Genomic DNA, 14,915 nt, shown 5'->3' on the forward strand with positions numbered 1-14,915 from the left:
GACATTTTCCCGTGGTCCTGGCAAAAGTTATAGGCCGCTAAAGTTGAAATTTACTCATTTTCGCGCGCGCGACTAGACCACCGAAAGTATTTATTTTCTCAGCAACTAAGCGATATACATCAATCATTCCTTTTGTAAAATGAAAGTACATTTATTGCAGAATCTAAAGCATTTAGCATTCAATTTACCTACCTTGTTATGCACAGTTTTTAGAAAAATGACCGTCAACTTCCAAAATTCGTGTAGCAGATGAAAAGTGCGCACTTTGAACTCTCATAACTTTTTATTTCACGATATGGATTTCCAATATTTATAGCTCATTCGATGCTCCAAAGCAATGTGATTATTTTATTTTCTATAACATTACCGTGAATATTTCATAATAAAAAAGTTACGGTCATTTAAGTAACAACCTACCGACCTCGCCGAGTCGGTAATCGCGAGTGAGACGGAGAGGGAAGGATAGTCAGCAGCGTTCGCTAAACAAGGAGCGATGCGTAAGAGATTTTACTATATTAAGAAATTTCTCTCCGAATACCAAAACTAGCTATTTAGGCCGTTTCGTTTACAAATGCATTCCGCCGAGTTGCATTGTAAAATCTCAAACAATTCTTTAACTCCATGTATCTCAGTTCTTTGGTGAAATATATAGGTACAAATAGGTACCTTTCCCTGTAAATTTTGGGGGTTACTCCACATTAGGTATCTCTTGTGCTGTGCTGTATATTGCAAGATCAGCAGTAGGTAACAACGGTATGATTTTGTCCCAAAGATTCAGGCTTGTTTTTTGATTTCACTAGACGATGGTTAGGATGGTATTGTAGCTCGCTGGTGGAGAATTCAAAAACGGCATAGGTATATTATATTGAATGGTAGATACCGGAACTTACTTAGGAGGATTATCAGCAGGTATTTAGGCTGTTAAAGTCAGTTATCTGGTCGTTATCTAGTGATAGGTAAACCTGGTGGTCAATCATTTCTAGACATGCCGTCTGCATGATCTCGAATTTAAACTTAACTTAAATAATTTAAATATATAGTCATCTCAATAGTTTCAAAACTTTTATAAGTTTATTTTTTCCCCCCGGTTCTTTTGAAATGTGTTAAATTCAACTTTCAACTTTTAATGTAATAATTCAACCCTCCGGTTGGAAGTCTTAACTAACAAGGCTTGATAATAATTCGTTTTGAAACTTAGGACAACCTTTCCGGTTTAACCACCCTTCAGGTTTTTTCACTTGGCTTCGGCCAGTTAATAATTAAAAAACAATATGTTCGTCTTATTCGTCTTCAACGTTTGTAACTTACCGTTTTCCTGTTAAATTTCACATCGCCTGATGATGGCAGTACGCCGAAACTATAGTCGTTTTTATTTTTAAGAACTTCAACGAATAAAAACTATATGGGGAAGGTTTAGAGAGTTTTGATCACACGATATATTTCAACCCCCATTTCGAGGAACGATGGATCCAACCCAAAAAAAATCCATGTATTCGTTTAGGAGCCACCCTCAAAAAAGTGGTAAAGTTTCTTTTTTTCTCAGCAACAGTTACAGAGACTGGTGGTAAGTCTTTGAATAGGTTTTGCTGTATGCCCTTTTCGGTTTTGCAAATAATTTTTCAAAATTCCTACCGCAAAAGGGCACACCCCTCAATAGGGGTGCGAAAAAATGTTGATTTCGACGAAATTTGGTATCTGGTGGTTTTTGAATCTGAAATTAGTTTTTGAAAATTCGAAAAAAATAATTCCACTGCAATTCTTGGCCGGACAACGAAAATTGACAAAATTCCACGAAGTTTGTTGTGTAGGTACATACTTACGGGACAAAATTATTGAACAGTTTTTCTTAAGGTCATTTTTCAAACAAAAGTTACACTCATTTGCAAATTGGTCTTTCGGGTCAGAAAATGTTCTCCGACAGTGACATAACAAGTAGGTACAGTAAACGTCAATATTACATGTTCTGCTAAGGGTGTCTACCTACATTTCACAAAAATTTGTCAAATAAAAAATGATAATTTTATCACAGCGAGCAACTTCGACATCAATGAGGAAACAGTCACAGAATAAGAATGTAGGCCATATTCTGTGGAAACAGACGAAAAAAATTCAACGCACAGTCCTTTTTCAAAAGCGTGATATATCGACAGAAGAAATCCAAATTCCTCGTTTACCTATCACTAGATAACGACCAGATAACTGACTTTAACAGCCTAAGTACCTGCTGATAATCCTCCTAAGTAAGTTCCGGTATCTACCATTCAATATAATATACCTATGCCGTTTTTGAATTCTCCAGCAGCGAGCTACAATACAATCCTAACCATCGTCTAGTGAAATAAAAAAACAAGCCTGAATCTTTGGGACAAAATCATACCGTTGTTACTGCTGATCTTGCAATATACAGCACAGCACAAGAGATACCTGATGTGGAGTAACCTATTTGTACCTATATATTTCACCAAAGAACTGATATACATGGAGTTAATGAATTGTTTGAGATTTTACAATGCAACTCGGCGGAATGCATTTGTAAACTAAACGGCCTAAATAGCTAGTTTTGGTATTCGGAGAGAAATTTCTTAGTAAATTACGCATCGCTCCTTGTTTAGCGAACGCTGCTGGCTATCCTTCCCTCTCCGTCTCACTCGCGATTACCGACTCGGCGAGGTCGGTAGGTTTTTACTTAAATGACCGTAACTTTTTATTATGAAAAATTCACGGTAATGTTATAGAAAATAAAATAATCACAATGCTTTGGAGCATCGAATGAGCTATAAATATTGGAAATCCATATCGTGAAATAAAAAGTTATGAGAGTTCAAAGTGCGCACTTTTCATCTGCTACACGAATGTTGGAAGTTGACGGTCATTTTTCTAAAAACTGTGCATAACAAGGTAGGTAAATTGAATGCTTTAGATTCTGCTATAAATGTACTTTCATTTTACAAAAGGAATTTATTGATGTATATCGCTTAGTTGCTGAGAAAATAAATACTTTCGGTGGTCTAGTCGCGCGCGCGAAAATGAGTAAAGTTCAACTTTAGCGGCCTATAACTTTTGTCAGGACCACGGGAAAATGTCGTAAGGCGAGATTCTGAAGGTTCAAACATTTCTGAACAAAATGGTGTGGGTCCCAATTCTTTCTACTCCGAAAAAATTTTTTGAACGATTTCGCGGCTCTCTCCGCTGCACTAAGCGCTTTATCTACACAAGAGGTGTGTCCATTTTATGCTTATTGTGTCTAAATGTTCATGACTAAAGACTAAATAATTTTGACCTTTTGTCAATAGTTAGCGAAGTTTTGGCATAAACTTTAGAATAATACTTCGTTTCAATAATATTTGAAATTTTGAATGGTTTTAAAATCTTCTGTAAACATAAGCGCAAAATTAGAAAAACAGATACAATGTATGTTTACGTACTGATCAAAAGAGATTTAAACCAGAATTGAATGGCAACTTGTTTATTTATTAACCAAGGCAATTTTCGTTTGGTTTGGCGTGTATATGCGTAAAACATATGTTTCTTTATGTCAGAAATTTTGGATTTTTTTGGTAGATCTGATGCCTTCATTGAATCTTTTGCTCCTCGACATCAAAATAAATCTAACATTTTTTGTTAAGCATTCATAAATGGTACTGAAATGGATAGTATTGATCGATCTGTATTCGCCGCCCAATGTCTTCATTTTCTGGAAATACCCCGTTCGTTCAACTCTTTAAAATAGTCTTGAACTAAGAGTAGGTATATGTCGTTACAAATGTCTTAAATTCTAATTTAGTGTAGGCATGGATCAACAGCGATATTAAGTTTCCCAAGTAAGAATTATGCCGCCCATTTTTGTGAAAAAGTGAAATAATGTATCTTTAAGAAAAATTAGTTCAATTAGCATGCGAATGGGTTCTTGTGCCGATACGGTTATTTACAAATGGGCCTTAGATATAAGCTCAAAAAGTTCTTAGCTTCCTTTTCATGCTGAAACTCATCATCGTAACCCAACATAAAGACACAGCTTTCACTTTTTGAGGGGAACTTTGAAGTACGGCCTTCGCGGAATTATACCATGAACAGACAATGTTATTTTAAGCTTTCGCTTCAATCTAGTCGAATTCTTTCAGCAATGCGAAATTGATAGCGTTGTCGATAGAAATTCAATATCATCCCCCCATTTTCCGGCTCGCAAACAACTACAAAGTAAAACGTACCGAATTTAATTATTTCCCATTTATCCCTTAATGAAAATTAATCGAACACGTCTCCTAGTGCCAAATTCGAATTTTCCTCGGAAAACATCAAATTCGTTTCTAATTTCATAAGAGCTCGAGGAAAAACTTCTTCGCCGCTTTGAACTTTCGCATTTTATTAAATGTGAAAATCATTCAATACACCGAAATTGAATTGTTTGAAATGGAAACTCTGATCCTGTTGAAACTTTGAAAGCTTCAGAAAGGCGTAACCTCATCGGCTGCCATACTTCAAATACCTTCCTAAATTAAGACTTGCTAGAGTGCTTTTTGCCAATTAAGGAAACCTAAAGCTTTGCTCATCGGAAACGCTCGTTTGATTCAGGTTTTTCAGAACTGTTATAATTTCTTTTGGTGTCAGTGCTTTTATCGCACTAATTTCGAACAGAGTGCGTCCATATTGTGATGACACTATACGTTCTACTAGATAAAAATATCACACCACAAGCAAATTGTTTAATCTCCCGAATGTCTCGGAAAATATACAGGGAGTTCTTTTAAGAATTTTTGTTTTAAATATAGTGAATACTTCTTAATCACACTGTATACCTTATTCTGTAAAGTAAATGTGGAAATACTTGGTGAACCAGATTGCATTATAACGATAAAGGGAAAATAATAACAAACCACTATAGCACTTTTACTATACTATATACTTAGTCATTGTTTCAAAAGGTTGACTTTAATACTTAGAGATATTTTTTTTCTCATTCAATTTTTAAACATCGATTTCTCAAGGTTGAGGTTATTACTTTATCTGTCTATAAATAAGTTGCATCAAAAATCGTGGGTTTTCATAATTTTACCCCAAATGTCAAAAACCATGAAAGCGTGATCTTTTATTAGTATGAACACTAGTATTTTATTTTCGTCAAAAATGTTTCACTATATTTTGAGGTTTGGGTATATTTCTATTGATTTTTCTAAAAGTGTAGGCCTGTTCATTCTTCTGCCCCCTTGTAGAAGTCTCCTCAATAAAATTTCGTACTCCTTTGATAACTCTTTGACTAAGCTGTGAACTTTTTTTCTCGATCATGGATGCAAATGTAGTTTTTTAGAGTTTCGATAACCCCCGATTGGTTTAATCAGTAATGACGCATTACGAAAGTGTGTATATTGCAATATTTAAATTAAAAACGCGTTAAGATGAGTGGCATCGACTAGATATTTCTTTAAAGTTCAAGGCTTTTCGCTATTTAATTTTACAATATACGTATGAAAAAGTAAACGTTATGTAAGTAACTTATGCATTTTTTCCCAAGGATCTTTACCGATGCATTTCAATAGGATAATTGCTTAGATTTTGCGCAGAAATATGTGACTTATAGGAGATTATTCCCTATATTTTGACCGCCCTCTCCCCTAACTCATTTTCTATCAGGTATTGCAAAAATAAGTTTAGTCACAGCTCCCCACTTGGAAATTCTAAATGTCCCATTGTATTTAATTCGATTTTTATAATCTACGTTAAGTTCTAAGATAAATCTATTAGATCTACTATTTTAACCGTTTTTAAGTTAAATGCTGTGGAATTTTAAAGAAGGTGTTAAGCTTGGTGTTTGACGATCGGGATATAATGTGAATATTCCCTTGTTGCTGCGTTTTTGTTGTTATTATTTTTTTACATAAAGGGAAACGATTTTAAATTACCCTGCCACCCTATAGACCATATTATTGGTCGAATAAGAAAATAAATGATCAAAACTACAATGCTGTATAAAGAATACTACTAAATTTAAAAAAATTGGGTTTAGGCCAAACAGTTTTTGTATTAAATTTATTTATGCAAATTCTGATAGAAAAAGAGTTAGAAGGCGGGGGACAAAATATAGTGAATAATTCGGTATATTGATCATCAAAAGGCTTGCAGTTTTTATTTCATTTTTCAAAAATGGGCGAAAAATGTAACCGGGAGTGGAAAACCGCCATTTTTCATATTTAGAACGAAATGGCACCAACTTTGAAATTTTCTCATAATGCTCGTAGGTTAGCGATTCCGATGTGTGGACGTAGGTTTCTGAGGTTGAGGAGCGCCATTTAAGGTACTAGAAGCTAATACGATAACGTACTTTTCTGGGTTAGGGTATGAGTTTGAATCTTCGTATTGGAAGTGAATGTGGCGTAGCACGTTCTGTGGCATCGCAAGACAATTCTTAGGCTATACTGCCAAAATTCTCACTATAACTTGAGAATAAGTAGCACCATGAGGGTCTTGCCTTTCTTGCACAAGAAAGTAATCTCAACCGGCCTGCATCATCAAGTTGTGATACTTTTGTTACGTTCACTTTGGGCAAAAGTAACAAAATTACTTGGTGATAAGCACACGGTAAGCTCAGGCGAAGTAGAGGTGGGTTGGGGTGAATATCAGGGTTCTTGTTCAGTAGCAAAGATAATCAAAGGGAAATGTAGTAATTGTAAACCAGGTAGGCGCCACTTAGTCTTTAGGAAATGTCACAAGAGAGAGGATAATACTTACCGAAAAGGGGGAAACAAGGCAGACTAAGAGATCCTTGTTCTTGAAAAGCTAAACGAATAAAATATTTGATAGGGCTAGAATGTAAATAATAATTGACGTCAAAATCGAGGGTAATTGAAGTAGAACTTTCCCATCCGGTAAAGTAGAAACTCATCTATCGATTGACGCGCCAAAACCAATCCTTAACAAGATAGCGGGTCCAAATAAAAATAATATAATAATAAAAATCCACGTACTGCGTATGTAACATCCAAGTAGATATAACGTAAAAGGTATTCCAAAAGAAAGAATGATGAAAACTTAAGAGAAAAGTTTGGGCGAAGGTGTGAGGAAGATTTTAGGGTTAAGTGAAGATAAAACCCCAAAATAAACATACGTAATGAGAAAAATGCTGCGTAACCATTTAACATACCTCGTATTGTTTAAATGCAAATACAGATCCGTAAAAACGTTTCAACGGAGCCACCAGAGACATCAAGAGAAAGAGCAAAATACTCCAATGATAATATGGGGGAAGCACTAAGCAATTTTCAGTTAAAGTAAAGGCGTATCAAAAGAAAACATTTGCATATAAGCAAGGCGAAAACGGAACCTTCACTGAAGAGAATGAAATACAGCGAATGCGTAAAGCCAAATTGAAGGAGAAGGGATAACATTAAGTGCAGAAAGGTCCAAAGCGCGAACTTTAACAACAAGACAAAGAAGGATAATAATAATAATAATGTATATTTTGCCCAACAGATGAGTATCCAATTAACGGACAAAATCCATCTAACAAATACGCAAGCAAGTACAGTAAGAAAAGGAGAAATTTAAATATATGAGTAGAATAACAATAAATTTAAAAATACACTATATAACAAAGACAAAAAATATTTAACATTTCTTAAAATATTAATTATTAACAATGAAAATCTAAAAATTGAACCTTTGGCAAATACAAGATATCATAGTTTTTAGAAAACATGTTACAATACTTACACATTCTAAAAAATGGCGAATTCTTCAAAATATTAGAATTACAATAAGGTAAGTAAAATGTATCATTGCCACGGTAACCAAAACGGGGAACATAAAAGTTCAGGTATTGTAACAAATCAGGACAATCGATTTTATTGTGGATAAGATTATGGAGAAAAGACATACTGGTTTTTATTCTACGATTTTCTAGAGAGTCCATATTCGTTGCTAACAATAGTTCGTCATGATCGCAGTGTAAATCGGGATAGGTGCGATGCATTCTAAAGTATAAATATTTACAAAATTTTCTTTGGACAGATTCCAAAGACAATTTATACACATTATACAGTGGGCTCCATATTAATGATGCATACTCAAGCTTAGATCGAATTGTCGCAAAATATAATGACCTAATCACCATTATATCAGTAAAAGCTTTGGAATTCCTAATAACAAACCCAAGTAATCGCAGAGCATCATTTTTAAGTTTACTTATGTGCAAATTAAATGACAATTTAGAGTCAAAGTAAACACCAAGATCTTTAATGCAATCAACCCTTCTCAGACTCTGATTATCTAAGTTGTAACTAAAAGTAATGGAATTGACTTTCTTAGTGAAAGATATAATGTTACATTTTGCGATGTTTAAGGAAAGGTGATTTAGTTTACACCACTCAGAAATATTATCAATTTGTTCTTGTAATATGCAACAGTCTTTCAACGAGGTAATAGGATGGAATATTTTTAAATCATCAGCAAATAACAGCTTCTGGCAAAAAATAACGTTACTGATATCGTTAATGTATAAAAGAAATAAAAGGGGGCCGAGGTTAGAACCTTGGGGTACACCCGATGTTGGCAAGTAAATCCTAGAATTGTAATTATTATATGACACATACTGAGGGCGATTTCCTAGGTAGGACGACATAAAGCAAAGTAAATTGTTATTAAAGCCAAATTTATAAAGTTTATGGAATAAAATTCTATGACTAATCCGATCAAATGCCTTCGACATATCCATATATAAGACATCAACCTGGCCGTGGCGGTCCAGATGGATCGATAAATATTGCGTAATGTGGATGTAAATGTAAAAGGAAAACCTCTATGGCTTCTATAACGGCAAAACAAAGAAATGTAGGTAATATGAACCCAATTTAAGATAATTACAAATTCAGTACGGTCTCATTTTTTTCCATTCTATTGTGTTCCTTGACCCCAAAACCTACATCCCAGAATTCATAGCATTCTGAGAAAAGGTAGAAAACTCAAAGTGTTTAGCTCCATTTTGGCACAAATATGAGAAATCGCTGTTTTTCGCTTCCTGTACAAATCGGGCATTTTAGACGGGGAATACCCCAGAGTGGTCCAAAAACCGCCATATAGTTGTATCTAGCGATGTACACATTGACCCCCCCCCCCTCTCTCTAATTTGCTTTTTTTCTAAAATCGAAACTTTTAATGTAGCATGTTCGACAAGCCTCCAATCCCAAAGCACCACTAATTCATAAAAACGACTTTTGTTTTCGTGCGAAACTCGTTTCGTATTTGTACATCAAAACCTCATTTGTCCCGACTTCCTTTCATCTCGAACGCTTACAACGGCCCCATTCGTTCCTTACACGCGTCCATTATTTTATCCACGAAATTTGCCACTATGGACGCGGTTGATGGTTTGTATTAAAAAAAATGTTGGGTGGGTGCGAATTCTTTTTTAAATTTTGTCCTGTCTGTTTTTAGCTTTAGTTGGCAGTCGTCTTGTGGTGGTTGACGTGAGTTATTAAATTGACCCAAAAATACACGTGAATGTTAATGTACCAACGTTGTTTCGGCACATTTTTTTCTATTGGAACGTGTACAGGTGTTCCCTATTTTGATTTTACGTAACGTGGAAAAAGGCGTTCCAATTGGAACACTTAACAAAGCGATATAAATTTCCTGTAACGCACATAATTGAGAAATCATTAATTACTTCGTATTCTATGTTCTATTTTGGACGTGAAGCATTTTCCCCGCCGACGTGTAGGTAACGGAAAACGGGTAAAGTTCAAGGACGCCAATCTTCCCCTATTTAAAACGTTTTAAATTCTTGTTGAGCGAAGTACTTGATTAGTAAGGATAGGGTGTGAGTTTTTGGCGGAATTTATGGCCGAGTTTAGTTCTTTTTCAAGGCCACTTGTGCATGCGCCCTGTTTGGAGATCGATACTAGACTGGGACTGGGCGCGGAAAGAGAAAGCGGTGAAAGTCGTTTGGATAAATGGCAAGGCTAGATTTCCGACGATTTTCTTTAAATTAGGTCGCATTCGTTCCTGCAATTTTTCTCGTCGTAATGGAAATTAATCTTGCCGTAGATGAGGTAGGATTTTTGGATTTTCGAAAGGCAGCTGCGTTAAATCGGCTGTCGACGTTGCAAATACATTTTCATTTTATGGCCCACCACCTGAGATCCGTACAAATGTGGAAAACGCAGTAGGTAGCCTTTTTATGAACCGTTAGATCAAACCTTGTAAGTATTTTTAGAGCTGCGTTTATTCTTTGTCAGGGATGTTGATTTTGTTATTGGAACCCTTTAAAACGGTCTACATTTCGCGTCAGTTAGCTTGTCATCGAAATTTTTAACTATCTCCAATAAGCCATTACTGCTACGCTATCGAATTCCGGTTTCCCATTTCATCTCGCTCGAAAGACACCCCGGAACGATTCTTTCCAAATAACGCTTGTCGTCAATATTAACTTTGCACTTTTTCGAAGAGAAAGTTTTCCGCTACCCTGAGTGGGCGAGTCCGGTGAAAACTTTGTATGTTGAAAAAAAACTTGTAATGATGATATAAAAATATCGCAGTTTTATAAATACGAGAAACAGTCTAGGATTCTTTTCAGTGTACATTCACATTCAATCCTAATCTATTTAGTTGGAAACGCCTACAAGCTGGATGCGTAATTGATTTTCTGAGCTGAGATCTGTACTCAAAAACTCTGACCCTGTTTTGTTCCTTTTCAAACCATACATCCAATTTCCCCCAATCCCTATGTCTACTTTTTAATAAATATCACTGTATGTACGAGATAACGACTCGACGGATTTTGTTCAAATTTTGGACCGACCGGATTTTTGAAACAAAAAAAAATTTGGAGAATCGGAAGAGAGAAAACGACAGACCATCTCAGAGGGACTTTTACGGAATTTTGTAAAAATTGCTTTTTTTATTACAAAAAGTTTTTAACAGTTGGTTTTAGTTACCTTCTACTTTAAAGTTTTAGTGGAAATGCTTACGTATTGTATGGGTATGAAGTTACCGGTTTAATCAAGTTTAGTCAATTCGGTTTTACTTTCCACGTTAGATTTCTCACCGCCATTTTTAATTTTATTGTAAACATTATCCGTTTCGCTTTTGCTCTCGGACATTTTCCGTCGGATGACTTTTATTCATTCACGCCTAGAATCAATCAATTTATCTAGTCCCGGACTTATCTTTGTTTTATGGTCACACCATCCACAATTGCGATCAATGAGAAACAATGATCGCAATTTCCACGGTGTTCATAAATAATTTTAAATAAATATTACAAACATGCAAATAGCTTCGTAATCAACGCTGTGGCCTTTGTGATAATGATAAATTATAAAATTTGTCCTGCAGTGCAGTGCTATGTTATTACTTGGGGACTATTAAAATGTGCAAGACGTACCCATCGTACATAATAGAAACTCGTAGATTAAACAAAAACATGATCTACGATCGACCTAACCGTATTTAGTGGGGTTCCCCAAGAACGTATACTAGGGCACTCTACTATTTTTTATGTTTTGATGATATAATCAACATCTTGTAAAAAAACTGTTGTGATAAGATTGTCAATGTTTTTTATTATCAAATAAACTCCTGTCTGACGCTAAATTGAACAATAAACGATTAATGGTGGTTGATTTATTGCTTAGCTCTAGTCAATATGATTATTAAATGTATACGTGAGAAGCTTTGAGGTACTATTTGGAAAGCAAATTGAATGCCATTGAGTTAAAAAAATCGATCAACGTCGATATTTTGGTGATTAATATCTACACATGCCAAAATTAGAAATGAAACGGGCCAAATGCTCTCAATAGTAATTGCCAATAAATTATTATTCGAACACCCTTGAACTTATTGCGATTCGTATACGCCTTACAACCGTTTAAATTTATTTACGTTTCAATTAGTTTCAAGTAGGTTAAACTGAAAATTGTACTTGTAGAAAAATCTGTAAAACGTGACTCAAATCGATTGCCATTGCTTGATACATAAAAATAGTTTGCCATTTTCGCGTAACACATTTTGATAACGATCCAAAAATCTTTCAACATTTATGCTCGATGATGATCGTATTGTGAATGAATAATGTAGATGGGGAAATGTAATTAAAGGTAAATATCCTGTAAGTGTTTGTTCGTGAGCGACACACATAATGTTCTATTCTTGATTCAAGATACGTCAATGCAAATTAAAATAGCAAATTTGTTACATGCTTTGTGCAACGGAAGCAAAGAAATTTGTTAATAAAGCCTTGAAAAATTTTCGCCATAGGTACGCGAAAACTTTTGGACGAAATGAACGTGAACGGGCATTTTTTTTTCGAAATTTGTGCGTGAGGTTATTGAATTTGCATTGATGTCTGCACAAAACCAATTCGAGAGTGAATCGGGCGGACAAGAATGAAATGGCTGACGTTTGATGGAAATTCTTTTTTTTTTTGCGTAGGTGTTGGTAACTGGCAATTTAAATCGATGCGCCTCGCGCCTGTGACGTTCACCAGGAACAGTTGGTGACGTCATAAGCGGGGGGGGGGCTGTCTGTAAATTATTTCGGCGACATGCAATGGGTATGAATTAATACATAACGAATGTTGCCCAATTTAGCGGTGGTTGCGCAAAGTAACTATAACAATACCCGAAGTGATAACGGATACCAAAACCTTTGAATTACATAAATCTGATCACGATGCACGAATTACGGTCACGTGCAATCCTTTTGATCGCGTGATTTTCTTAAGATTCTATTTTCGAGGACTGCCTTCATTACGTGATATTTTGTAATTATATCGCCATATCGCTCCCAACTTATCATTTATCATTGTATTTCGTTACTTTACGGGTACCGGAAGCGTACATGCTAAGTTCATGGATAAAAATCCTGGTTACCAAATATCCTTTTAAAGTTTAACGTTTTTCACAATTTATTTATTAATGCGGTTTAATTAGTTTCGACTAAGTTGCTATGCGCACGTTTATTCTAAACGCCATAAGGCTCACAATTAGATAATGGTGGTACTAGACAATTGGGAGCAATCAATATAATTTAAAGTGTAATATGTGACTACTATTTATACGTCATATATTTGAAACATAATATAAATTTATGGAAGTATTTACTAAGAACGTTGTTTGAAATATTGACAACACTAATTTTCTAGAAAGCACGCATCGCATTTTCCTACCCTTATATTATCCTTAGATTAAGCCAGAAGCACACGCTGGAGTAAAAGGGGCTCCAATTTTGTCAAATGCGTATTATACTTTTGCAAATGCAAGGAGAAAGTAGGATGGCCACTATGGTTAATTACCCAACTCAATCAAACTGGATGAATTATTGAAAACATGACTTTTTTTCGATATTCACGAAAAATGTGGCGTACTATATTAAAAAGTTTGTTTGTGTTTAATAATTGAATTTACGGTCAGAGTAAAATATCTAGTACGCTGACTTTAGCAGTTTATATTAAAAAATAACTATGTTCAACCGATTTTAACCAAATGAAGCGTACTATTTCTACATGGGGGTTCGGAATTTCACAATGTTTGTTCAACTTGTGAAAATATAATAATGAAATACTTATGCGAATGTCCCGTTTTAGAATGAAATTCTTCTTTAGGAATTGATTACAAAAAAATGATGTACCCAAATGCCGAATGCGACCATAAAAATGTACGTGTAAGTATCCGTCGATATTTTTATTTATTCTTGGGCATTTACATAAAAGTTATAGCTAAAAAATAGCTGAACAGTTGGAGCCTTCTATTTCATCATCATCAATGATTTAAAGAAAAATTGATTGTGAAACGCCCCCTTTCCCTTTTTACTGGAATCTTTAAATTTGGTTTTGAGTGCAATTTCCTGGTTAAGAAATAATAACAAATCCAGCGCGATATTCACGAAAATATACTGTAAAAATCAATTAAATCTTCCCAAATCTAACTCTTTTTACCAAATTTCAAATCTCTCCTCACGTTTATTTTTATTTTTTATTTCTCGAAATTTACAGTTGTCGACGGATTGCGGATGGACGGTTTTGGCTGTACAGTTGAAAAAATTTCGTACAACGATTAGATGTCAGTTGAGAACGGTTGCTGTTTTAAAATCTCCTTGAAATTGTAGACACCGAGTACAATTCCGAAAATAGCGAAACGTTGGAGGTTGTTTTTATGTTCTTACAATCATCAGGAAATTTTCTTTACCGGTTTACTGGTTTTAACTATCACAGAATTTAGTGAATCTTAATTTTCATAAATTTGATTTTTTACAACAAAGGAAAGTATTTCGTTTATACACCGTATACTAAAATTCTTAGTAATGAGAAAATGTTCCTTCACAAAGACGATGCCTATATTTTTAGTCTGTTGCCCGTAAATTGTTCACGTTACTTGACACGCGATAACGAAAGAAGCTTTATGTTGCGTTTATTCTTACAGGATACTAACTTCGGATTAAGTTTTTTTGTTCGATCGCATCATTTCTAGTTCCTTTGATTTGAAATAAATGTCTTCGTTAAGCTAATTCCTGATTATGACATGAATTTAATCAGACTGCATTACGCACTTTTAACGCCAAAGATGAAACTTTTGGTTAGATATCCAAACGTATAAAACGGGACTTTTTTTTTACAAGACTAGAACTTCCGACAATTTTGGAGATTACTATTCTCGGTTAAAACGATTTAACTTTTTTTGAAAATGGACTTTAAAATGTTGGTGACTTCTGATACCACGTCATTAGTCTAGTCAACTACAAAAAGCGAATCTCTTTAGAGAACCGTACTGGTACTGGTCGTTTGTAAGCGCTCAGTTAGTTACAAGGGTTACAAACCCCTCTTGCAGAAAATAAATTTTACTTTCGACGGCACTGGTAAAAAATTTACTGTGACAATGAACTTTTGTAATGAAATATTGAATACCACGGCTAGCTCAGTAATGAAT

Source organism: Photinus pyralis, unplaced genomic scaffold (assembly GCF_008802855.1).
Source record: "Photinus pyralis isolate 1611_PpyrPB1 unplaced genomic scaffold, Ppyr1.3 Ppyr1.4_LG1, whole genome shotgun sequence".
Lineage (NCBI taxonomy): Eukaryota > Metazoa > Arthropoda > Insecta > Coleoptera > Lampyridae > Photinus > Photinus pyralis.